General features: G+C 41.1%; 2 long non-coding RNA genes across 2 annotated transcripts in view; one reads left to right on the top strand and one right to left on the bottom strand.

Moving 5' to 3' along the window:
• Positions 1-14607, top strand: part of LOC133235197 (uncharacterized) — a 44603-nt gene extending 29996 nt beyond the window's left edge. The window contains exon 3 of the long non-coding RNA XR_009732473.1: positions 14208-14607. This is a non-coding gene — a long non-coding RNA (uncharacterized LOC133235197). The remainder of the gene's footprint in view (positions 1-14207) is intronic.
• Positions 1-23504, bottom strand: part of LOC133235198 (uncharacterized) — a 306595-nt gene that overhangs the window by 41212 nt on the left and 241879 nt on the right. The window lies entirely within an intron of this gene.

The raw sequence follows: 23504 nt of genomic DNA, 5'->3' as shown, positions 1-23504 counted from the left end.
TGTGCCCCTTGCTCCAGCCCCGACACTTCCCCAGAAGACAGACAGGAAGGCTTCAGGGTCTCGAGGTAGAGGAATGTTTTTCCCCTACTGGGATAAGGCTCTGGCAAAATCTTTTTTCCTGGAGAGGATATCTTTGTTACATACAAGTTCTGGGTGAATTTTACTGTGATTAATTTCCCCCTGCCTCTTCCAGAGCCATGAGAGAATCTAATGGGGTTCCTGAGAGTTATGCTCATAAAAGAGTGGATTCTCCAAAGCCTGTTGCTTCTTGGGAATAAAAGCCAAAGAAAATTAATTGATTTTCATTTTGTTGAGTTGGTTTTCTTACTTTAAGGATGAGAAGATGTCTCCCAGCTCTTTACATGTCAGAACTGAGACCCAAAGTCTCTGTTTCAAAAAATGAAGACATATTTATTTACTTACATAACAAATTCATGGGCTGCTGCTGCTAAGTCACTTCAGTCGTGTCCAACTCTGTGCGACCCCATAGATGGAAGCCCACCAGGCTCCCCCGCCCCTGGGATTCTCCAGGCAAGAACACTGGAGTGGGTTGCCATTTCCTTCAGAGATAAAGCTTCCCTCAGGAGTAAACAGGACTGAGGCCTTGAATGTTTCCAAGAATAACTTGTTACTATTGCTGATCTGTTTTCTCCATGGCTACAGGCATCTATGGACTCACACCCTAATAGATGTTACCATACAAGCAAAGAATCTTCCTCTTCAGTTTCAAATAAAAAGAAAAATCTGCCAAAGGATTGTGACTGGCTAACATTGTTTCACATGCCCAAACCTTTAATCAATCACTGTGGCTATGGAGGGGGAGGACTGGAATTACTCCAGCCTGGACTATGCATACACCTTCGGGGCCACATAAATGGGACCATTAGTAGAAAAGACAACAGAAATTCTTTAACTGTATAAACACAAACATTTCAGAAGGGAGGATGTAGAATAAAGAGGAAAAATAATCCATGCCTAAGAAGGGGAAGTAGGAAATAGCTCACTGAAAGCAAACTTTGCCATTTCACAATCTCATGTACTTAGGAACCCCACCCCTCCTTAGAAACTCTTTTTAGGAAACTCTCTTATACTGTTGTTGGCCACTATAGAAAACAACATGGAGTTTCCTTAAAAAATTAAAAAAAGAACTACCATACAACTCAGCAATCCCACAACTGAGGATATACTCGAGAAAACCATAATTTAAAAATACATATGCACCCCAATGTTCACAGCATCACTATTTACAATAGCTAGGACACAGAAGCAACCTAAATATCCACTAACAGAGAAATGGATAAAGAAGATTTGGTACATATATATGATGAAATATTGCATGGTCAAAAAGGAATGAAATTGGGTCGCCTGTAGAGTTATGGATGGACCTAAAGAAAATCATAAGAGAGAAGTAAGTTGGAAAGAGAAAAACAAATATACTAACACATATACATGTGGACTCTAGAAAAATGGTATAGATGACCTTATTTGTGAAGCAGAAATGTAAACACAGACATAGAGAACAAACATGGATACCAAAGGGGAAAGGGGTGGGGTGGGAGGAATTGGGAGACTGACATTGACATGTATACACTACTATGCACAAAACAGGTAACTAGTGAGAAACTACTGTACACCTCGGGAACTCTACTTAATGCTCTGTGGTGACCTAACTTGGAGGGAAATCTGAAAGGGAGAGGATATATGTATATGTATGACTCATTCACGCTACTATACAGTAGAAGATAAAACAATATCGTAAAGCAACTATAGTGTGATAAAAATTAATAAAAGAAAGAAATACTTTTTAATCCCTTTCCATGTTAATGAGAAGGGATAATGTCAAGCCTTGCCTTTTATGTTCCTACGGTAAAGTGGATAACTAAGTCTATTAATCTGAAAATACATTTAAACTGAGTTATACTGACAAGGGACTTCCACTATTTTATCTAGTTGCAAACTGCCAGAATGTATCTCATGGTGGGGGCGGGAGATCACAGCTGCTTTATTTGCCAGTTTTATATTCCATGAATTCTTAGATTTGACAAGGTTTAGTACACAACCCAGGGCAGAGCTACAAGGCAGTGATTTCCACTATAAGCTGCTATACCCCCAAACCCTATAAAAGTAAAACTACCCTAGCTGGAGTCAAGATTGCTGGGAGAAATATCAATAACCTCAGATATGCAGATGACACCACCCTTATGGCAGAAAGTGAAGAGGAACTAAAAAGCCTCTTGATGAAAGTGAAAGTGGAGAGTGAAAAGTTGGCTTAAAGCTCAGCATTCAGAAAACGAAGATCATGGCATCTGGTCCCATCACTTCATGGCAGGTAGATGGGGAAACAGTGGCAGACTTTATTTTTGGGGGCTCCAAAATCACTGTAGATGGTGATTGCAGCCATGAAATTAAAAGACGCTTACTCCTTGGAAGGAAAGTTATGACCAACCTAGACAGCATATTCAAAAGCAGAGACATTACTTTGTCAACAAAGGTTCGTCTAGTCAAGGCTACGGTTTTTTCAGTGGTCATATACGGATGTGAGAGTTGGACTGTGAAGAAAGCTGAGCACCGAAGAATTGATGCTTTTGTGCTGTGGTGTTGGAGAAGACTCTTGAGAGTCCCTTGGACTGCAAGGAGATCCAACCAGTCCATCCTAAAGGAGATCAGACCCGGGTGTTCTTTGGAAGGACTGATGCTAAAGCTGAAACTCCAGTACTTTGGCCACCTCCTGCGAAGAGCTGACTCACTGGAAAAGACTCTGATGCTGGGAGGGATTGGGGGCAGGAGGAGAAGGGGACGACAGAGGATGAGATGGCTGGATGGCATCACCGACTTGATGGACATGAGTTTGAGTGAACTCTGGGAGTTGGTGATGGACAGGGAGGCCTGGCGTGCTGCGATTCATGGGGTCGCAAAGAGTCGGACACGACTGAGTGACTAAATTGAATTGAACCCTAAAATGACTTCCTCGTAGTTCAATCTCAATGAAATTGTCATATTTTGATTAATTAATGTTTGCTTATTCAAGTTTGACCTGAAATGCCTTGTCAGTGCATGCATGCTCCGTAGCTCAGTTGTGTCTGACTCTTTGGAACTCCATTGACTGTAGCCCACAAAGCTCCTCTGTCCATGGAGTTTTAGAGGCAAGAATACTGGAGTGGGCTTCCATCTCCTCCCGCATGGGATCTTCCTGACCCAGGGATCAAATGTGTGTCTCTTATGTCTCCTTCATTGGCAGGTGGGTTCATTACCACCACACCACCTAGGAAGCCGGAAATGACCTTGAATCTACAAGAAAAGCTTCTAAGAAGGAACCAAAGTTTCAATAAAACTTCCTGAAAAAAATAATTTTAAGCAGTGTAAGGTCTCTTTCTGTTAAACTCAACTTAAACTCATTTAAACCAAAAGGAAATTCATAGCCTCACATTAAAGAAAAAAAACTCCATGGATAGGAGGAAGGGCATAATCTAGGGGTCTAAACATTGTCATCAGGACCTGCTCTTGCTCCATTTGTTGGCTCTGCTCTTTGTAATGGGCTCCAATCTAATATTTTTCCTTATGAGTTGATTTCCAGTGGAACAGAAAGCATACTTCTCTCTCACAACCCCACCAAACCTCAAGTTTACAGCTTGGGACTTCCCTGGTGGTGCAATGGATAAGAATTTTCCTGCCAGTGCAGAGGACACAGGTTTGATCCCTGATCCAGGAAGATCCCACATGCCCTGGAGCAACAAATCCCATGCATCATAACTACTGAGCCCGCATGCTGTAACACTGAAGTCCCCGCACTTACAGCCTGTGCTCTGCAATAAGAGAAGCCTGAGCATCACAATGAAGACTAGCCCCCACTTGCCACAACTAGAGAAAGTCTGCAGGTAGCAATGAAGACCCAGCACAACCAAAAATACATAAATAAATAACAGTTCCCCCACCTCAAAAAAAAAATAAATAAATAAAGCTTTTAACTCGCTGGTTAGACTGAGTCACTTACTCAAACCTCACTGCATCACTGTGCCAGGTAATGACAACTCTTTAACTGGAGAGGCAGGACTAAGCAGGGTGGAGCCAGCATTTGTAGCTATAAACTCAAGAACAGAAAGGGGTGGGTTCTTAGAAGACAATCAGGGTTTGCACCAAAACAGCATTAATAGTTATAGGTGTAACACAAGGATGATAGCAACAGTAGATGTTTACAGGGTGCTTAATATGTGCTCAGAATTCTTCTAGTGTCTTAACTAATCTAATCCTCAGTATCACCTCATGAGAAGATAGGCTGCGCAGCTTGCCCAAAGTTATACAGTTATACACTAACTACTAGAAAAAGGATTTGAATGTAGGCAATCTGGCTCCAGGGTTAGCACTATTAACCACTGCTCCACACTGCTGCTTCAGAGACATGGGGCAATAAAGGGCCACCAAGAAGGCAGGGTAGAAGAGTAGATGCTGGTCAGTACCCCTTCTCAGAAGACAGTTCTTCATATGATCTTCAGCTGGCTGTAAACTGCAGCCTGATCCCAGACTGCCCAGCCCATTTAGAAAACAAGCCCATCTGGGATCAAAGGCTAAACATCTTGACTTGCAATTATACACACTATTTCAGTCCTATATGTCTACTCTCAGCTTTAATTTATGGATTTCTATAAAAAAGCTTTCCCTTTGAAGAGAACATTTATTTATATATGAGTGCCTAAACCTGTTTCATTCTGTCTGTCCCCTGAAGGAAAATATCTCCAGTTCACAAATACTGTAGAACTGAGAGTGCCCCTCCATTCCTTTTCTCTGCAGACCCCATGGGAAGCCCACTGAGTTGGATGTCTGGAAATTGATGTCACCCTCCATGGCTATGCAAACCACCTGTGGTGCCCTTTGATGGCAGATGAGTTTTAAGAGAATCCCAAAGAGAATTTTCACTGGCAAGGCAAAACACCTTGTTTCTATCTGATAGAGAAGCTTGTGGAGCTTACAGGAGAAATGGCTTAAGAAGATTTAAAGTCAGAAGGGTGAGTGGAAGTAGAGAAAGAAAACATTTGGAAATTTGGAGTTAGGAATTCTGAATAACTTACTTGAAAAAAAAATCTTGAATTCAGTGAAAAATATTGTATAAACATACCTGAGGAGTGTTATTTGGATTTAATTAGCTATTTTTTCTCACTAAAATGATTTATGCTGTGTAACAAACCATCTAAAACCTGAAGACATAAGACACCAGTCACATCTGGTTTCTCATCAGTCTGCAGGCTGAGTGGGGTGGTCCTTTCAGGATGGCTGAGTCAAGCTGGCTGTACTGTCCATAATTATCATCTTCCTTCTGGAATCAGCAGGTCAACTGGGTCATGACTTTCTCATGTCAACAGCAGAGATGGCAGAGAGGATGAGCCCAACTGTGTAAGAACTTTTCAAGCCTCTGTTTGTATTGTCAGTCCAGTTCCAAAGAAGACACAGAGCTGGCCAGTAGGCATATGAAAAGATGCTCAACATCACTAATTATTAGAGAAATGCAAATCAAAACTACAATGAGGTACCACCTCAAACAGGTCAGAATGGCCATCGTTAAAAAGTCTACAAATAACAAATGCTGGAGAGGGTGCAGAGAAAAGAGAACCCTCTTGCACTGCTGGAGGGAAAGTAAACTGATACAGCTACTATGGAGGACAGTATACAGATTCCTCAGGAAACTAAAAATAGAATTCTCATATGATTTAACAATCCTACTCCTGGGAATATACCTGAACAAAAGTATAATTTAAAAAGATACATGTACCCCTATGTCCATAGCAGCACTCTTCACAGTAGCCAAAACAGAAATAACCTAAACATCCATCAACAGATGAATGGATAAAGATGTGGTACATATACACAATAAAATACCACTTAAGCATAAAAAAAAGAATGAAACAATGCCATTTGAGAATATCATATTACAGATTATAATACCAAGTAAAGTAAGTCAAAAGAAGAAAGACAAATATCATATGGTATCACTTATATGTGAAATCTAAAATATGGCACAGATCTCTGAAACAGGAACAGATTCACAGACATAGAGAACAGACTCACAGTTGCTGAGGGGGAGAGGGTGAGGGATGGACTGAGAATTTGGGTTTAGTAAATGAAAACTATTACATTTAGAATGGATAGACAGCAAGGTCCTAATGTACAGCACTAAGACTATATTCGGTAACTGTGATAAACCATAATGGGAAAGGGTGTAAAAACAGAAAAGAATGTATATGTGTGGATAAGAGAGTCACTTTGCAGTGGCAGAGATTGGCACAACGCTGTCAATCAAGTATACTTCAATTAAAAAATATGAGCCATCTTCCTTCAGGGGATCTTCCTGACCCAGAGATCAAACCCTTGTCTCCTGCATTGCAGGCAGATTCTGTACCATTGAGCCATCAGAGAAGTCAATACTGACAGCAAATACACAGAAGCTTCCTAACTTTAGTTTCTGGAAGTGTATCGGCAACTTTCAATTTGCTGGACCAATGAACCTGGATGATCAAAATCTAACCAACTCTCAACAACTCTTCTACATGAAAGTCTTTTTAAAAGTGCTTCTGGAGCATCTGTGGTTTCTTCCTTCCCACTTGGAGCCTATAAACAGAAAAACAGGAAATGAAGGAAGGAAGAAACTCTTTAGAAGGCCCCAAATGTAATCAGCTTCAAAGCAATTAAGAATTGACTGTATTTTTATTATCATCTAAATCCCCACTGAGGTCGATGCTAAAAGCTAATTCGTTCTGGCTGTATCTTTAATGTATGCGATTTATTTTTTAAAAGTCATTTGCAGAAGAAAAGCAAAAGAAGACAAAGCTTCTATTTTGATTGACTACGATTTCTTAATTGCTTGACTGGGTCAAATTAAACAGAGTTATTAAGCCAGCCAAAAATGTCAAGAACTTTTTTGTTGATGCAGACACAGAATACACAATAGAGAATGAATGCAAGTAAATTTGACTCTCCCCCAGATTTTCACTTCTGTTCTACTTTCTGCAGAAACACCTCACAATTCAACCTTCCAGCCTCCAAAGGATTTATTTAACCTGAAGTCTGCTTTTCTACTTTTCTTTGACTAGATAAACCTTGAATAAAATATTCAGTATAATATCTGTTAAAACACATCAATTATCTTGGAAAAAATATGATACAATAGAATACTAGTGCCCTTCTTGCTTTTTAAACATGGGCCCCTCTAGAAGACAGTGATGCTAACCACTGTACCACCAAGGAAGGCCTTGGCACATCAGTCACTCTGCTTTATTTGATATTTGTGATTAGCAGATCTGGTTTAATGAACACAGGATCTCATTGATACAGGAAGATTAGTAAGAGAAAATAAAAGTGCAGATCTTAGAATCCTTCTCTGTTGGGGATACAGCACTTATACTGACTAATTGTATTTTTGAGTGTTAAAAAAATCTTAATGCATGATTTCCCCCAAAGCTGTCACGTGGTCTCAGTGGGTGGTCAGGAAGTGAAGAACAAAACATCAGTGAGTTGCTTCTCAGGGAGTCTTCCCTTTGATCAAGCTTGGAGCCCAGACAGGAAACAATATGCTCATTGCTTTATTGCCACTGCAGATCATTCATTAGTTGTAATTATTTTCTAAGATCTAGAGGGAGCCATCAAAAAAAATTAATCACGAATGGAAGGCAAGGCAGCCTTCTGTGATCATAAAAACACATAAAGTGTTTTGGATATTATGGACTTTTTATGATTTACACTCAAACTTAAACGCAAGGGGGCATATGGCACATCAGCATTTATTAACAAAGCATGGGGATTTATGATAAATCATGAGTTTTGTTGTAAAATAAGTTGCCTTTTTATTGTGTTCTTAAAGTTGATTTTGTGAGTATGTGTTGAGGAGTCCTTTCTTGATTTTGACCTTGCTAGAAATATAAATGGAAAAACAGCAGCATCCAATCGTTAAAGGGAATTTAAAGATGAAACCAGTTATGCAATGTTTGAGCTTTCTCTAAGCAGTCCCACCAAATGCAGGGCATTCTTTCCTCTGGAGAAGCTTGTTTCACTCTGGAAAGTTCAGGTATTTGGAACTCTTCCACTCTCTGACTTTACATACATGCTGACAATGCAGTTTCATAAAATAAGCCCAGTCTTTCTCCCATTGTATCCCTTCAAATAATGAAGCAGCTACTGGAATCCTTTCCAATTCTCTGAAAGGTTCAAGACTGCAGGTTCTGGAATTCAACTGCTCAGGTTCCAATCAGGCTTCTACCACTTACCAGAAGCATCCTTGGGCAATTATTTAGACACTCTAAGCTTCAGTTGGGGTTCCCAGGTGACACAGTGGTAAAGAATCCAACTGTCAATGCAGAAGAAGCAGGAGACGTGGGTTCAATCCTTGGTCAGGAAGATCTCCTGAAGAAGGAAATGACAACCCACTCCAGGATTCTTGCCTGGGAAATCCCATGGACAGAGGAACCTGGTGGGCTACAGTTCATGGGATCATAAAGCGCTGGGCACAACTGAGCACACAGTACACACGCAAGCCTCACTTTCCTCCTTATGAGCAAGGCTGTGAAGATTAAAGTGAAGACACTAACCTAAGTGCTTAACAGACAGCTTGCCAAAATGACAAGTGCTCAGTAACTGCTAGTTATTATTACTGACATTATGACTATGATTCTAGTGAAAAAATATGCAATATGTCTTCATGTGACATGGTTTTGAGTCCCTTTATTATTAGGGTGACCAACTTATCCTGGTTTTAAAAGTGAAAGTCCACATCCCAGGAAGGTCTCTCAATGTCAGAAAACCTGAGATGACTAGCCACTCTACTCCTCTATTGGGTTCTCACTTCAGGACATCCCCTCCCCAATTAAAGCACCTTTAAGGTGCCCCTGGAAAGACCTGCCACATGAGAGAGTCCAGGTAAAACCTGCCTGGATATATATGTGTATAACAGAGTCACTTAGCTGCAGAGCAGTAATTAACACAACATTGTAATTCAGCTATAATTCAATAAAAATAAATTTTAAACAGACAAATTTAAAAGTTGTCTGGGGCACCAAGAAATGTGTTTGGGTCTGTTTCTTGACCAATTGTTTGATCAAACCTTGCTTCTTTTCTGCCAATTCTTGTACATTTGATGCTGTACCCTTGGTCTTTAGACTCGGGCTCCCTGTGAACTAGCTTGGAGTACCTCACGATGTATCTTATTTGATTTCTCACTTGTAAAACTACTATGCAAGATGCTGCCTCCCATTTCACAGAACCAAACTATTGCTCATTTTTGCTTGCTTGGTGTTGAGTTGGCGTGTCTCCTGAAACTGCCCCCTCCTGTCCTACGACACTGGGTAAATCATCTTGTGCAAAGTCACAAGCACGGGCTTGGCATGAGGGAAAGTGCATTCATCTGCACCCAAACGCACTGGCTTTTCAACAACTTCATGAAGCTCTCAATGTGTTCTGTTCTCTACTGCAAGCTTTTTGTCTCTGTCTAGATTTGCATTTTGATTTTGTGAGTATGTGTGGAGAAGGCAAAGGAGAAAAGGAAATATTTACCCATTTGAATGTCGAGTTCCAAAGAATAGCAAGGAGACATACAAAAACCTTCCTCAGTGATCAATACAAAAAATAGAGGAAAACAATAAACTGGGAAAGACTAGAGATCTCTTCAAGAAAATTAGAGATACCAGGGAACATTTCATGCAAAGTTGGGTACAATAAACGACAGAAATGGTATGGACCTAATAGAAGCAGAAGATATTAACAAGAGGTGGCAAGAATATACAGAAGAACTGTACAAAAAAGATCTTCATGACCCAGATGACCACGATGGATGGTGTGATCATTTACCTAGACCCAGACATTCTGGAATGCGAAGTCAAGTGGGCCTTAGGAAGCATCACTACAAACAAAGCTAGTGGAGGTGATGGAATTCCAGTTCAGCTATTTCAAATCCTATAAGATGATGCTGTGAAAGTGCTACACTTAATATGCCAGCCAATTTGGAAAACTCAGCAGTGGCCACAGGACTGGAAAAGGTCATTTTTCATTCCAGTCCCAAAGAAAGGCAATGCCAAAGAATGCTCAAACTACCACACAGTTGCACTCATCTCACACGCTAGCAAAGTAATGCTCAAAATTCTCCAAGCCAGGCTTCAATAGTACGTGTATTGTGAGCTTCTAGATGTTCAAGCTGGATTTACAAAAAGCAAAGGAACCAGACATCAAATTGCCAACATCTGCTGAATCATGGAAAAAGCAAGAGAGTTCCAGAAAAACATCTATTTTTGCTTTATTGACTACACCAAAGCCTTTGACTGTGTGGATCACAACAAACTGTGGAACATTCTTAAAGAGATGGGAATACCAGACCACCTGACCTGCCTCCTGAGAAATCTGTATACAGGTCAGGAAGCAATAGTTAGAATGGCCATGGAACAACAGACTGGTTCCAAAAAAGGAAAGGAGTATGTCAAGGCTGTATATTGTCACCCTGCTTATTTAACTTATATGCAGCGTACATCATGAGAAATGCTGGGCTAAATTAAGCACAAGCTGGAATCGAGACTGCCGAGAGAAATATCAATAACCTCAGATATGCAGATGACACCACCCTTATGGCAGAAAGTGAAGAAGAACTAAAGAGCCTCCTGATGAAAGTGAAAAAGGAGAGTGAAAAAGTTGGCTTAAAACTCCACATTCAGAAAACTAAGATCATGGCATCTGGTCCCGTAACTTCATGGCAAATAGGTGGGGAAACAATGCAAACAGTGGCAGACTTTATTTTGGGGGGCTCCAAAATCACTGCAGATGGTGACTGCAGCCATGAAATTAAAAGACGTTTGCTCCTTGGAAGAAAAGCTATGACCAACCTAGACAGCATATTAAAAAGCAGAGACATTACTTTGTCAACAAAGGTCCGTCTAGTCAAGGCTGTGGTTTATCCAGTAGTCATGTATGAATGTGAGAGTTTGACCATAATGAAAGCTGAGCACAAAAGAATTGATGCTTTTGAACTGTGGTGTTGGAGAAGACTCTTGAGAGTCCCTTGGACTGCAAAGAGATCCAACCAGTACATCCTAAAGCAAATCAGTCCTGAATGTTCACTGGAAGGACTGATGTTGAAGCTGAAACTCCAATACTTTGGCCACCTGATGTGAAGAACTGACTCACTGGAAAAGACCCTGAGGATGGGAAAGATTGAAGGTGGGAGGAAAAGGGGACAACAGAGGGTGAGATGGATTTGATGGCATCACTGACGCGATGGACATGAGTTTGAGTAGGCTCCAGGAGTTGGTGATGGACAGGTGATGGACAGTTACTCACATGATGAAATAACTAGTCAATGCTTTTCTAGAACTTCAATACAGTGCTTCCTCTACATTTATCTTCTGCTCTGGCAGCCCTTTAACAAAGGAAAACAAGTTTGGTCAGGCCTAGTGGTTGGTTGCTGCAATAACTCCTTCCATTTACAACTGCTCCAAAGCCATCTATGTGGCTTGTTGCAATGGACATGATTCATGGAAAGACAGCAACAGACAGAGCAAAAAGCTGCAAAGTTTCTTTCATTGCAAAGGATAACGACATTTATATACCCATTTTAAGGTGATGTTCAAAGCAGGAGGTAATGAGCATGCTCTTGGCTTGCTAGGGGTCCCTGGATTCTCTACAGAAACTCCAGCTGCTACGTGATTCATGCAGTGTTGCATCCTTCACAAGCAAGAAGCCTGCACAATCTCATTTCTCAAAGGTTGTTATATCCTCCTTGCCTTCCAACTGCCCTTAAGATTTTGGCCATAATCCACCTACTCACCAGGTGCAATTAATTAATAGAAAACAGTCCCAGCACAGTTCAGAGTGTTCACTGCCAGATTTGGGTAAATCTAAGATAAATTTCTCAAGCATGGACTGCTTCTGTACAGCATGGTTTCAGACCTGCCTTAGCTTTCTTTTGATATTATGGTCTAGAAAACTGCCTGAGATTATAATTAACACAATGGTCTGGGGTGCACAGAAGGTACTTTTCTACTTCTCTTTCAAAATTCACAGCTAGATCTGCTCATCTTTAGGTTTTGAAAGAGGTTCCTCATTGTTTATTCTCTTTTGAGACTTGTGATGTTTCAGATTCTCTTTCTCAAATGGAAGTTAGAGTATGGACTCCAACTAGGACTTCTGGTGCACTGGTAACACATTACAAATTCTAAGCAAGTTTTAAGGAGGACGGGGTGGCCTTTGGAAGTCTTTATCTTTCTGAATGGTGTAGAATGTGATTATGTTCTTTCTGTTATTCCATATACACTTAATCTTCTATTAGATTGTAAGCTCTCCAAGAATAGCAGGTATTTTTTACATATTTTTGTGTTCTACCAATGTTTGGAGCTACCCAGGTGGCTCAGTCCTTAAAGAATCCACCTGCAATGCAAGAGACCTGGGTTTGATCCATGGGTCGAGAAGATCCCCTGGAGAAGGAAATGGCAACTGACTGCAGTATTCTTGCCTGGGAAATTCCATGGACAGAGGAGTCTGGCAGGCTACAGTCCATGGGTCTAGAGGGTTGGACATGACTGAACAACTAAACCACCACCACCACTGAACATTTAGCATGGGGTCTTATGTGTGTGTGTTTCTGTGTGTGGAAGAACATCTTCTAAATACAGAAATTAATCACACATTCCCCTCAAGGTAAAGAAGACTTTGCTAGAAGACCTTGTAATTTTGCTAGAATTACAAGCTATCTATAAATTGGAATTCATCATGATGATTGACAGATATCATTAAAGGGGGCTGTGTAGTAGAGTTTCAAAAACAGTGTGTGACTCCATGGTCCTGCCTTATCACCCGCATCTTCCAGGATGAACAACGTTAATGGCAACAATTTCCATGTATAGGGTGGTTAATTGATCACGAAGTCCATGCTTACTCTAGTGTTCAGCTTTTGAAGCAGGTTATCAATAACCCTATTTCACAGTGGAGAAAACTAAGACTCAGTGGAAGTGACTTTACCGTGGAAACAGAAGTACTAAGCGCAGAGCCAGGATGTAACTGGGCTGTGTGGCTCCTGTCACCCTTCCCAGTGCGGACATCCATGTCCTTGTTGTTTTGCCTATGCTGCCACGGCATGGGGGAAGCAAAGGTTATGTCCGGCAGCAACTCAAACCATAAACTCAGGAATTAATCTCTCTTTCTCTCATCTCCCTGCCTCCAATCCATTAGCAGGTCCTCTCAATGTTTCCTATCAAGTTTGCATTGGATTTGTCCTTCTTGATCTACACAGTTGACACCCAGGTCTAGGATAAACTACGTTGTCCCTGCCTGGATGGCTGCAGTCCTTCCCAAGGAGTCTTCCTCCTGTGGCTCTCACCTACACATCAGGGGTTCTCAACCTGATTGTGTGTCAGTGTCCTCTGAGGCCTTATTAGAGCACAGACTTCAGAGTCCACCCCGGAGTTTTTGGAACAGGTCTAGGAATTTGCGTCTGTAACAAGTGCCCAGGTATGCTGCTGCTGCTGGTCTAGGGACCATACTTTGAGAACCACTGCTATACATGGTCTGGTTTTCCTGTAACAGCAGGAATGGTCTTTTCTGTACTCAAGTCAGACCAAGAAGCACCCTTCCAAATAAGCTACCTTCTCATTTATACTCATTACAAAAACCTGATCCCTCACACTGGACTATGATGTCTTTTGGACACAGCTTCGGATGTGCTGACTGATTTCCTCCTTCTTTCCATTGCTCATCACTCAGCCTTCTTCCCACCTCAGAGTCTTTGACCAGGAATGTTCCTTCCCCAAATCTTTGAGCCTGTGGCTCCCCCTTGTCATTCAAATGCCGGCTCAAGACTGGTCTCCCCAGAGTTCTTCCCTCAATTTCCTCTTAAGAGTCACCCTCTCAGGGACTCTCATATCCCCTCGTTCTGATTTTCCGATTTGTTTTATGTGATAATATTCTCCTCCTTCCACTAAAATGCAAGCTCAATGAGAACCAGGCTGTAGTCTGCCTTATTTCCTTCCCTGAATTTGATGCCCAAAACCATGCCTGGTGCATAGTGCACTCAGAAATATTTGATAAATAAATGAAGGGGTCTCCAAGACTCTCTTAAAAACAAAAGCACCCTTTAGGTTTTAATAATCCAGCTAGAAAAAAAATAATAATCCAGCTGGGATTCTAGGTCTCAAGCTTTCTGACTCTAAGGATTAATTCCATGAATCCTATATCCTCCTTTCCCTTTGCAGAAACAACTACACAAGACCAAGGGAATCTTGCAGCTGTCCAGTTGGAAACAAATTGTATGTAAAGACTACCTCAACTAAAAGCCACAGAACAGATTTTCCTCACTATTTGACTATAGGAGGAAAACAGACCTTTATGGAGCTAAAGAATCTTGAGAGAGATGGGAAATTGACTCTAAGCACCATCCATAAATACCCTAGAGTCTGCTACCCTAGAGTCCATGGATTGGATTAAGCTACAATCAAGAACAAGTATAGTAGCGATAGGAGTCTGTGTGTAAGTAAATCAATAAATAGACAAAACATCTGTGGTTTGTATACTGTCCCATCTTTTAGGGAAAGCCCCAATCTTTTCTTCTTTGCATGTGTGGCTCTTGGCAGTAATTTCATATCTCCAGGGCTAGGACCCAAGTCTAGCCAATCAGATTACTCCATTCATCTTTTTTGTGATTGACCAAGAGATATGAAACTGCACCATGCTAGGTCATTGAGAGACTCCTGTATGAATTCTCCTGGTGGTACCAGTAAATAGCCTCCCTCAGCATTTATGGGGCCTCCCTGGTGCCTCAGTGGTAAAGAATCCACCTGCCAATGCAGGAGAGTCAGGTTTGATCCCTGAGTCAGGAAGATCCCCTGGAGAAGGAAATGGCAACCCACTCCAGTATTCTTGCCTGGGAAATCCCATGGACAGAGGAGCCTGGGGAGCTACAGTCCATGGAGTTGCAAAGAGTCAGACCCTACTGAGCAATTAAATAACAAATGCAATCATGAGAAGGATGTGAGCTTGGGGGCTTTGGTGACCACCTGGTCACTGCATGGAGAGAACCCATCTGAGAAGAAAGCAGAGTCTAGATACAGAGACACACGGTCTGGATGACGTGGGTTTAGCCCACGGATCCTGAATCTGACACTTGGATTTCCTACTTAAGCGTATTTGAAACATACACTGTCACAACTGAAAGGGTGCTGAGTGATCCAGCCTGTCCCACATTCCTTATGAGACTACTCCCTGAGTCTTCCTGCTGTGCTGTGTTATCTTTCTGTCAGTACCTAGCTCAGGGGCAGAAAGAACCACCCACAACACTGCACTGAAGCTACTGTGAATCTCGAGCCCACACACCACTGCAAGCATAGTACAGAAACTGTTATTAATAACAAGGCCTCCATTTCTATGGAGTTTTCTTTAAAAGATGCCAAAGACTCTAGCATATGTTTCTGTTCTCTTCACCCTGTTCCTGTAAGAAGGAAGGAAAACAGATACTCCTCCCAAGCTGTGCAAACCCTAGGAAGTCATCCCACATCTCAGAGAAACCATTTTCGAAAGTGCTAAAACAGAGGGAGAAACGTGAGGCAGGAGTTTCAGATCTGACATTCATGAGACTGGGAGGCATAATGTGAAATCATGAGTGTCTTGACTGCGCGGTTTTCCAAAATAAAATGTTGATATTGAATACCACTGTCTACAAATAGCGAGGGAGAAAATTCATTCTACTTCATATGAGAATCTTTCAATGTCACTTGACAAGCACAGGAAAATCACTTCATTCTTCTCAACAGATCCTTTATCGAAAAGGAGCAGAAGATGAACTGAAACAGCGTTAAGAGATCCACATATGCATTTTACTGCCAGCTTCTCTAGGGAAATGACACTGTAATTTTACCATAAATGGTGGGGCATTAAGTCAGTATAATGTGCCCAGGAGTCAAGCTATGAACTGTAGACATCTTTCTGGTTTCCAAAAGCAAATCTGACTCTGCAAAATATAAGTTTATGTGAAAAAAATTCATCTCAATCCTTCCTTCTTAAAGGGTTGCAATTTGATTGATCATCTGCATTCTGCCACTTTATTCAAAGCCTTTCAGGCCACTGTAACTTAAACATGAACAAATTAGGAGGCACTGAACTGATGGGCATTTGTGTCAGCATACGCGTGTGCCCTATTCATCAGCCCTTGGAACACTCAGTGTCTGTGAAATTGGAGAATATCCAAATTTATATTTATAGGACAGTTCTTGCTTCATGTTGTAAAACAAAACATTGGAAGTCCATGGAAGTTACAAGAAAACTTTTCAAGAAAACATTTAACTGTCTGCTAATTGATACAACAAATAGAATAAAAATTGCAGAGAGAGAATGAGCTAGATGGAATTAATAAGAAAAAGCTGATTCGAAGAACTGAGCCTTACCATGAGATTTTCTAGAAGGTAGGGACTATGTCTGTATTCTGGAGTATTTGAAGAATTGCATGTTTTTTTAGTAAGGATGGAAGGAGGCTGTTTATAAATGAGGGCCAGAAAAAAGCATTATGAGGCATGATTGAAGAATATATCATTTTACACCATCCAGAGTACCAGTGAAGTGACTAGAACACTCTCTTAAGAATTGGTGCCTGACAAACAATAGCAGTAGTAGTTGTTCTTTTTTTATTTTTTTTTTTTTAGTGAAAGTAACTGTGGTGTTGGAGAACACTCTTGAGAGTCCCTTGGACTACAAGGAGATACAACCAGTCCATTCTGAAGGAGATCAGCCCTGGGATTTCTTTGGAAGGAATGATGCTAAAGCTGAAACTCCAGTACTTTGGCCACCTCATGCGAAGAGTTGACTTATTGGAAAAGACTCTGATGCTGGGAGGGATTGGGGGCAGGAGGAGAAGGGGACGACAGAGGATGAGATGGCTGGATGGCATCACTGACTCGATGGACGTGAGTCTGAGTGAACTCCGGGAGTTGGTAATGGACAGGGAGGCCTGGTGTGCTGCGATTCATGGGGTCGCAAAGAGTCGGACACGACTGAGCGACTGAACTGATCTGATCTGACACTCAAATATTGCATGGAACAAACTTACACTAAAAGATTATAATTTAGGGCACTGAAATTAAAATTCACCACACCATCCTGCATTTTCATTGATTAAATCTGGAAACTCTATTTAGAAGGATCTTAGCAGAAGCTTACCTTTAAAAAAAAATAGAGATTACAGATATTCTTGTCAACATCACATAGCACTTACGATTTTAGACAAATGACACAATTTGATCTAATCCTTACAAAACTTAAGGAAAGCTTTATTACTTTATCCTCTTTTTCTCAGAGGGAGAAATTGAGACACAGAGATGTTAAGTAATTGGCCCAAGATGACAAGCCAGTAACAGACAGAACCAGGATTTGAACCAATACAGTCTGGTTACAGAATCCACGCTCTACACGACCGTGTAGTTGTGCCAGGTGAGGACTGTGGTCACGTGGTGACTAAGAAAAACACCTCATCATGGCTTTTTCAACATAGTGAATCCTAGTGCTTAACTGTTGGCTCAGCCCTTAAAACCAATGCACAGTTTCTGGGAAAGAGCACTTCTGATCTTGAAGAGAACCTCGATCCCTATCCCTGGAGTTGGACGCCGCCCGGTGGTGCAGTCAACGGTCTCCTCACCTCCTCACCCACCCCTGACTCCCCCAGGCGCTACCACTGTCTCTCCCTGACTAGCTTATGACAGTCATGCTGCAGTGGAATCACACGATGAGCAAGGCAGCATTCCAGTTCCCCACTGCTCTCCTGGCACACAGCAGGGGGGAGGACCCCAAGGAAGCCGAGTAAGGGGCTACGCCATCCACAGGCCTAATTTATTGCCAGGGATTCAAATACTCGCTAGGCTAAAAGCCCATTCCTTTTGCACTACTTTGTATCTGCCAAGGTTTGTCCCCAAGATCAGCAGGGAACTCTTGACCTATTTTCAAATAGGAGCAAATACCACAGAAATCCAACAAACACAGTCCAGGAATTCCAGTGAGAAGAATTATATCTAACACTTAGGGTGCTTTCCAATGAACTGGTGCTCTAATTTGTACATCATAAATTAAAGCAAATCATAAATATGATTGTTAGCATATTTAAAAATGATTAGGCCTCGTATTGACTTATTTGGGATTTTCATATTGTTCTATCAATTTGGGGAGTGCTCAAGCATTTTACTTCTGGTGAGACATTTATTTCAATAAAGTGATATAAAACCCTTCACCCATTCCTATTTAGAGCTGAGGAATAAACCTATTTGTAATGACTCTTACATAAGACTTGCATTGAACACTTCTTTATTGTAATCTGACATTACATGAAATTAGAAATAATATGGAAGCGGAATCAATCATCCATGGCGGAGGGATTGAGATAAAAATGACTCATTTGACTGGGTTGATCTGAAAAATTAATAACAGCTGAGGTAATTACTAACCTGGGAGAGCCAGACTCTTGATCATCCTTGAACACTTTTAAGCATGAAGTACACAGAGACTCATTACTGCGAGGCACAGGCAGTGTGCTGGAGCCACAGTCAGCTGGCTCAAGTGGCTCAAAACTCACATCCTCCAGATCAGTGCTTCTCAACCCAAGGCGACCCTGTCCCCAAGGGGACATCTGACAACGGCAGGGCACATTCTTGGTTGTCCCAACTTGGGGCATGGATGCTACTGGCATCTAGCAGGTAGAAACCAGAGAAGCTGCCACATATTTATTCTACAACACATAAGTGAGCCCCTAGGGCACAGAGGAAATGGCAACCCACTCCAGTATTCTTGCCTGGAGAATCCCATGGACAAAGGAGTCTGGCAGGCTATAGTCCATGGGGTCGCAAAGAACCAGATACGACTGTGCGACTACCACTTCACTTTACTTCAGGACACAGAATTGCCCAGTGACAACACCGCCAAGGTTGAGAAACCCGGGCCCTAGGCGCTGCCCAGAGTCACTGACTGCCCTGACTCTGAGTTCACATGCAGGGTCGTTAAACAGATGTGCTAAAATTCATTGCAGCACATACCCAAATATGGCTTGTTTATGCCTCAAGAAATCCAATGTATGCTTTGTTTCATATTGTACAAAGTGGACAATGACCACTTTGCTGGTAACCAAAACAGTAGAGCAAGCAAACTACCTACAAACCCGTCATCAGGTTCCCAAGGTCCTGAAGCAATATGATCTTCCCTGCTGCCTTAGTCCATCGACAATGGCAGGTTCTGTCGGGAAGGATTTAGCATGCCTCAGATTATGAGGCAATCCAATCTCAGACTGGATTTCCCAACATGCACCTTTCCCAGCTTCTCAAATATTACACACTCATTTTATTAGAAGCAAGGGGTTTTCAGATATAACCAATCCTACCCTTCCATTTTAGGCTTCCCTGGTGGCTCAACTGGTAAAGAATCTGCCTGCACTGTAGGAGACCTGGGTTCGATCCTTGAGTTGGGAAGATCCCTACCGACTCCAGTATTCTGGCCTGGAGAATTCCATGGGCTGTACAGTTCATGGGGTTGCAAAGAGTTGGACATGACTGAGCTACTTTCACTTTCATCTTCCCATTTTTACACAAGGAAGCTGAAGTCTAACACCTTCCATAGTTACTTTTAGATTGTTACTCTTCAAGATACTTTTGCTGCAGCCTTTTGTAGAACAGTTTTATTTCTTCACTCCTCTGCTGTAGTATTTCACCATGTTATTTGCTTTGGCCAATGAAACATGAGTAGAAATGGTGTGTGCCACTTTCCAGCAGAAATTTGAAGAGCTTGCAGGTGGTTCTATCATGTTCTATACCTCTTTCTATGAAGCAAATAGCATCCTGAACAGGAACTGTTTATTCAGTTTAGGTTCCAGATTCAGGATGAAGCAAGGCAGAGCCACACCCAATTTGGAACAATGCAAACAAGAACTAAAGAGCCTCTTGATGGAAGTGAAAGAGGAGAGTGAAAAAGTTGGCTTCAAACTCAACATTCAGAAAACTAAGATCATGGCATCTGGTCCCATCACTTCATGGCAAATAGATATGGAAGCAGTGGAAACAGTGAGAGACTATTTTTCTGGGCTCCAAAATCACTGCAGATGGTGACTGCAGCCATGAAATTAAAAGACGCTTGCTCCTTGGAAGAAAAGTTATGACCAACCTGGACAGCATATTAAAAAGCAGAGACATTACCTTGCCAACAAAAGTCTGTCCAGTCAAAGCTATGATTTTTCCAATAGTCATGTATGGATGTGAGAGTTGGACTATAAAGAAAGTTGAGTGCTGAAGAACTGATGTTTTTGAACTGTGGTGTTGGAGAAGACTCTTGAGAGTCCCTTGGACTGCAAGGAGATCCAACCAGTCCATCCTAAAGGAAATCAGTACTGAATATTCATTGGAAGGATTGATGTTGAAGCTGAAACTCCAATACTTTTGGATACCTGATGTGAAGAACTGACTCACTAGAAAAGACCCTGATGCTGGGAAAGATTGAAGGAGGGAGGAGAAGGGGACAACAGAGGATGAGATGGTTGGATGGCATCACCGACTCAACGGACATGAGTTTGAGTAAATTCCAGGAGTTGGTGATGGACAGGGAGGCCTGGCGTGCTGCAGTCAATGGGGTTGCAAATAGTCAGACACGACTGAGTGACTGAACTGAACTGAAACAAGAAATAAACCTTGCTTTTGTAAGCTGTCATGTGAGGTCTTTCATTAATGCAGCGTCATCAGCCTATACTGACTGATGCAATCACCCAGAAATTTTTAAAAAAAAGAGCTGATTTAAGCCCTAGTCCTTATTCAGAGAACAGGTTTTTGGTACAAAATGAACAAAATATAATTCAGTTACACAAAGAATAACATACAACATTTGGGCATAGAGGCCTTGGTTTAAATATTTTATGTTAGGTTCTATCCCAAAACTAATTGGAAAGGCTTTGCAGATTACCCCCACAATGGATCAGTTGCAATTATGGGAATACTAAAAGGCAAAGTTCCTCAGCAAAGCCTAGACCCAAAGTTGAAACTTTTCATAACCATCTCTTTCAGAATATGCAGGAGGTGAATTATCTTACACAGCACCAAACATTACATGGTTTCAAAATCAAAGATAAAAGCAAAACACAACAAAACTCCTGAAATTCAGAGAGCAAACAAAATAAAACAGAGAATGACAGAAAGAAAAGGAAAAGAAAGAAATTTCAGATGTGGCACAGAACTATAAACATCATTTACGTGTACAAATTTACTGCATTATTTTCTAGTTAACGAGTTTTCAAATAAGCTAAGAACATTCTTTACTTAACACTGCAATTTCACAAACTGTCAAGAATAAAGAACTCCACTGGGTAAATGAAGATATGCTTGAATTTTCTTAATTGCCACCTTGCTAAGGCTTGGAGCTCACTGTTCGGCTGTGTGACAAATGATTCTAAGCACTGTCAGGCAGTCGCAGGGGAGCCTGGGCTGCTTGCTATACTATGTGCTGGACTCATTACTGTGCTGCTGACAGCCCAGGCTGAGACAGGAAACAACACTTGTTTCCAGAGTGGAGATGCTGGGGCCAGTGTGGCAGTGACTGACACGGCAGAGGAGTTTTTGCTATTATCGCTGGAATGTTAACTCTCCCCAGGAGAAGGACAGGCACACAGGGAAAGACTCAATGCGTACAATGAGTCTCTGTATCAGCCCCTAACACAGGACCTGGCAAATGGCATGTTCTCAATAAATGTCTGTTGGATGAATGAATGAATGAATGAATGAACATCTCTCCTATCCAAACTTATCTGCTTTGTCCTTTTTTTCTCTCCTCTTGCCAGGAGAAAGACTGAATAAATTTAATGATATGGTGATAACAGAGTGTTCCAGTTTTTCACTTTGAGGTTTCAACCCACACTAATTATCTCCCCATCCACCTTCCTTCTCTCTTTTGTACCCATTTCTCTAGTCCCACCAGTTCTGAACTCCTCTGAGAGATGAGCCTGCAGCTGACTCAACTCTCAATTCTTTCCAATGTTCAGCAAAGCATACTGCTCTTAGCAGGTGTCCTGTGTTTTAATTTTTAAAATGATGTTTTGTATTCCTAATACGTTGTGTCTTCAAAATGGTTGCTACTTAGAAAACAGACAGGATGAGAATAGAAAATGATGAACACAAAAGAATGAATTGATGAAGGAAGGATTTCAGATGGAAAGGTGGGGAAATAGTTCTTGGAATCTTAACCTCCTATGAGACTGGATTTGAATCCTGGTTTAAAAACTGGCTTTAGTGTATGGTATGCATTCTCAGTGGGAGTGATATTGTCCCCAAGAAGGTGAAAACTGGTTCTTGGGAGGCTGAAAATAGTCTAAGATGTTACAACAGTTAGTGACTCTCCCAAAGGCCACAGTATGTAAGTATATAGTACATATGTTACATTAAAATTTCACAATACTGTGTTGACTAGGAAAATATGTCTAAAAAGACTCTATGGGGGAATGGGAAAGAATGAAAAAAAGATTGAGAAATACTGGTTTACAGGATGTTTTTCCCAGCCCAAAGCAAAGTGGGTCGTGTATATTACTGTATATGTATGTATACATGTCTATAACATAGGGGAGACAGACAATGCATGCAGTTTTGCTAATAGCACTTTTGGGGAAATACCTAAACTTTGAGATATTTCCTTTCTGTGCAAAGTAAACATTAAATAACTCTGTTGATATCTGCATTATAAAAATGCCTCTGGTTATTTTATTTTATATGAAAACCTGTGAGTCACTGTTTTGAACAATGGACAACTCAATCCAAGTGTAAAATGAGTCTTGTCAAATATTTAACAAAGAAAGCAGCTTTAAAGTCTGTGAAGAGAATTACTTAGAGTGTGAAAGAGATCATGTTTCCGTAAGACCCTGAAAAGGGGTTAAGTTAGTTATAGTCTTCAGCTGATAGTAAATGATTTCTGATTGGGCTATTTCCTTGAATCATTAATTCCTTCAATGCACCATGCTTCCCTCCCTCAACATTTCAATGTTTAGCATGCATTCTATTTGATACACTATTACAAAATGTGTTTTGTTGTACTATGTGCATGAATTTTCAATTTCTGTACATGGTAATGTTATGTATCCTATAATTTCTTCCTCTGTTTTTACTGTTTTAAAGATCTCTCCATGTTCTGTTGCTTCCTCTGCTGCAAAATCCTTCTGGACGTGTGTCCAAAATGACTAACCTACCACTGTTCTAAAAATGCACACCCAGATTGTCTCCAAATCCTCAGTAACCCAAACACCCTGGCAATGCAGACCAGGGTTACCTGGGAAGACTCCAAGGTGGAGACTTTCCAGATTCATCCTGAAGATGCATAAACCATTTAAAAAAATTTGGGGACATCATTTGTCATAATCATATGAGTTTTCCACTGTTTAGTACTTTATATTTCTGAGATAGATTTGTTTACTAATATATATATATATATATTTGTACACTGTTGAATTAAGTTAGTGTATTTTATACAAATTTTCATAAATAGAATGTGCCTATAATTAC

This window comes from Bos javanicus, chromosome 22, assembly GCF_032452875.1.
Source record: "Bos javanicus breed banteng chromosome 22, ARS-OSU_banteng_1.0, whole genome shotgun sequence".
Taxonomy (NCBI): domain Eukaryota; kingdom Metazoa; phylum Chordata; class Mammalia; order Artiodactyla; family Bovidae; genus Bos; species Bos javanicus.
This window is presented reverse-complemented; position numbering and strand designations above follow the sequence as displayed.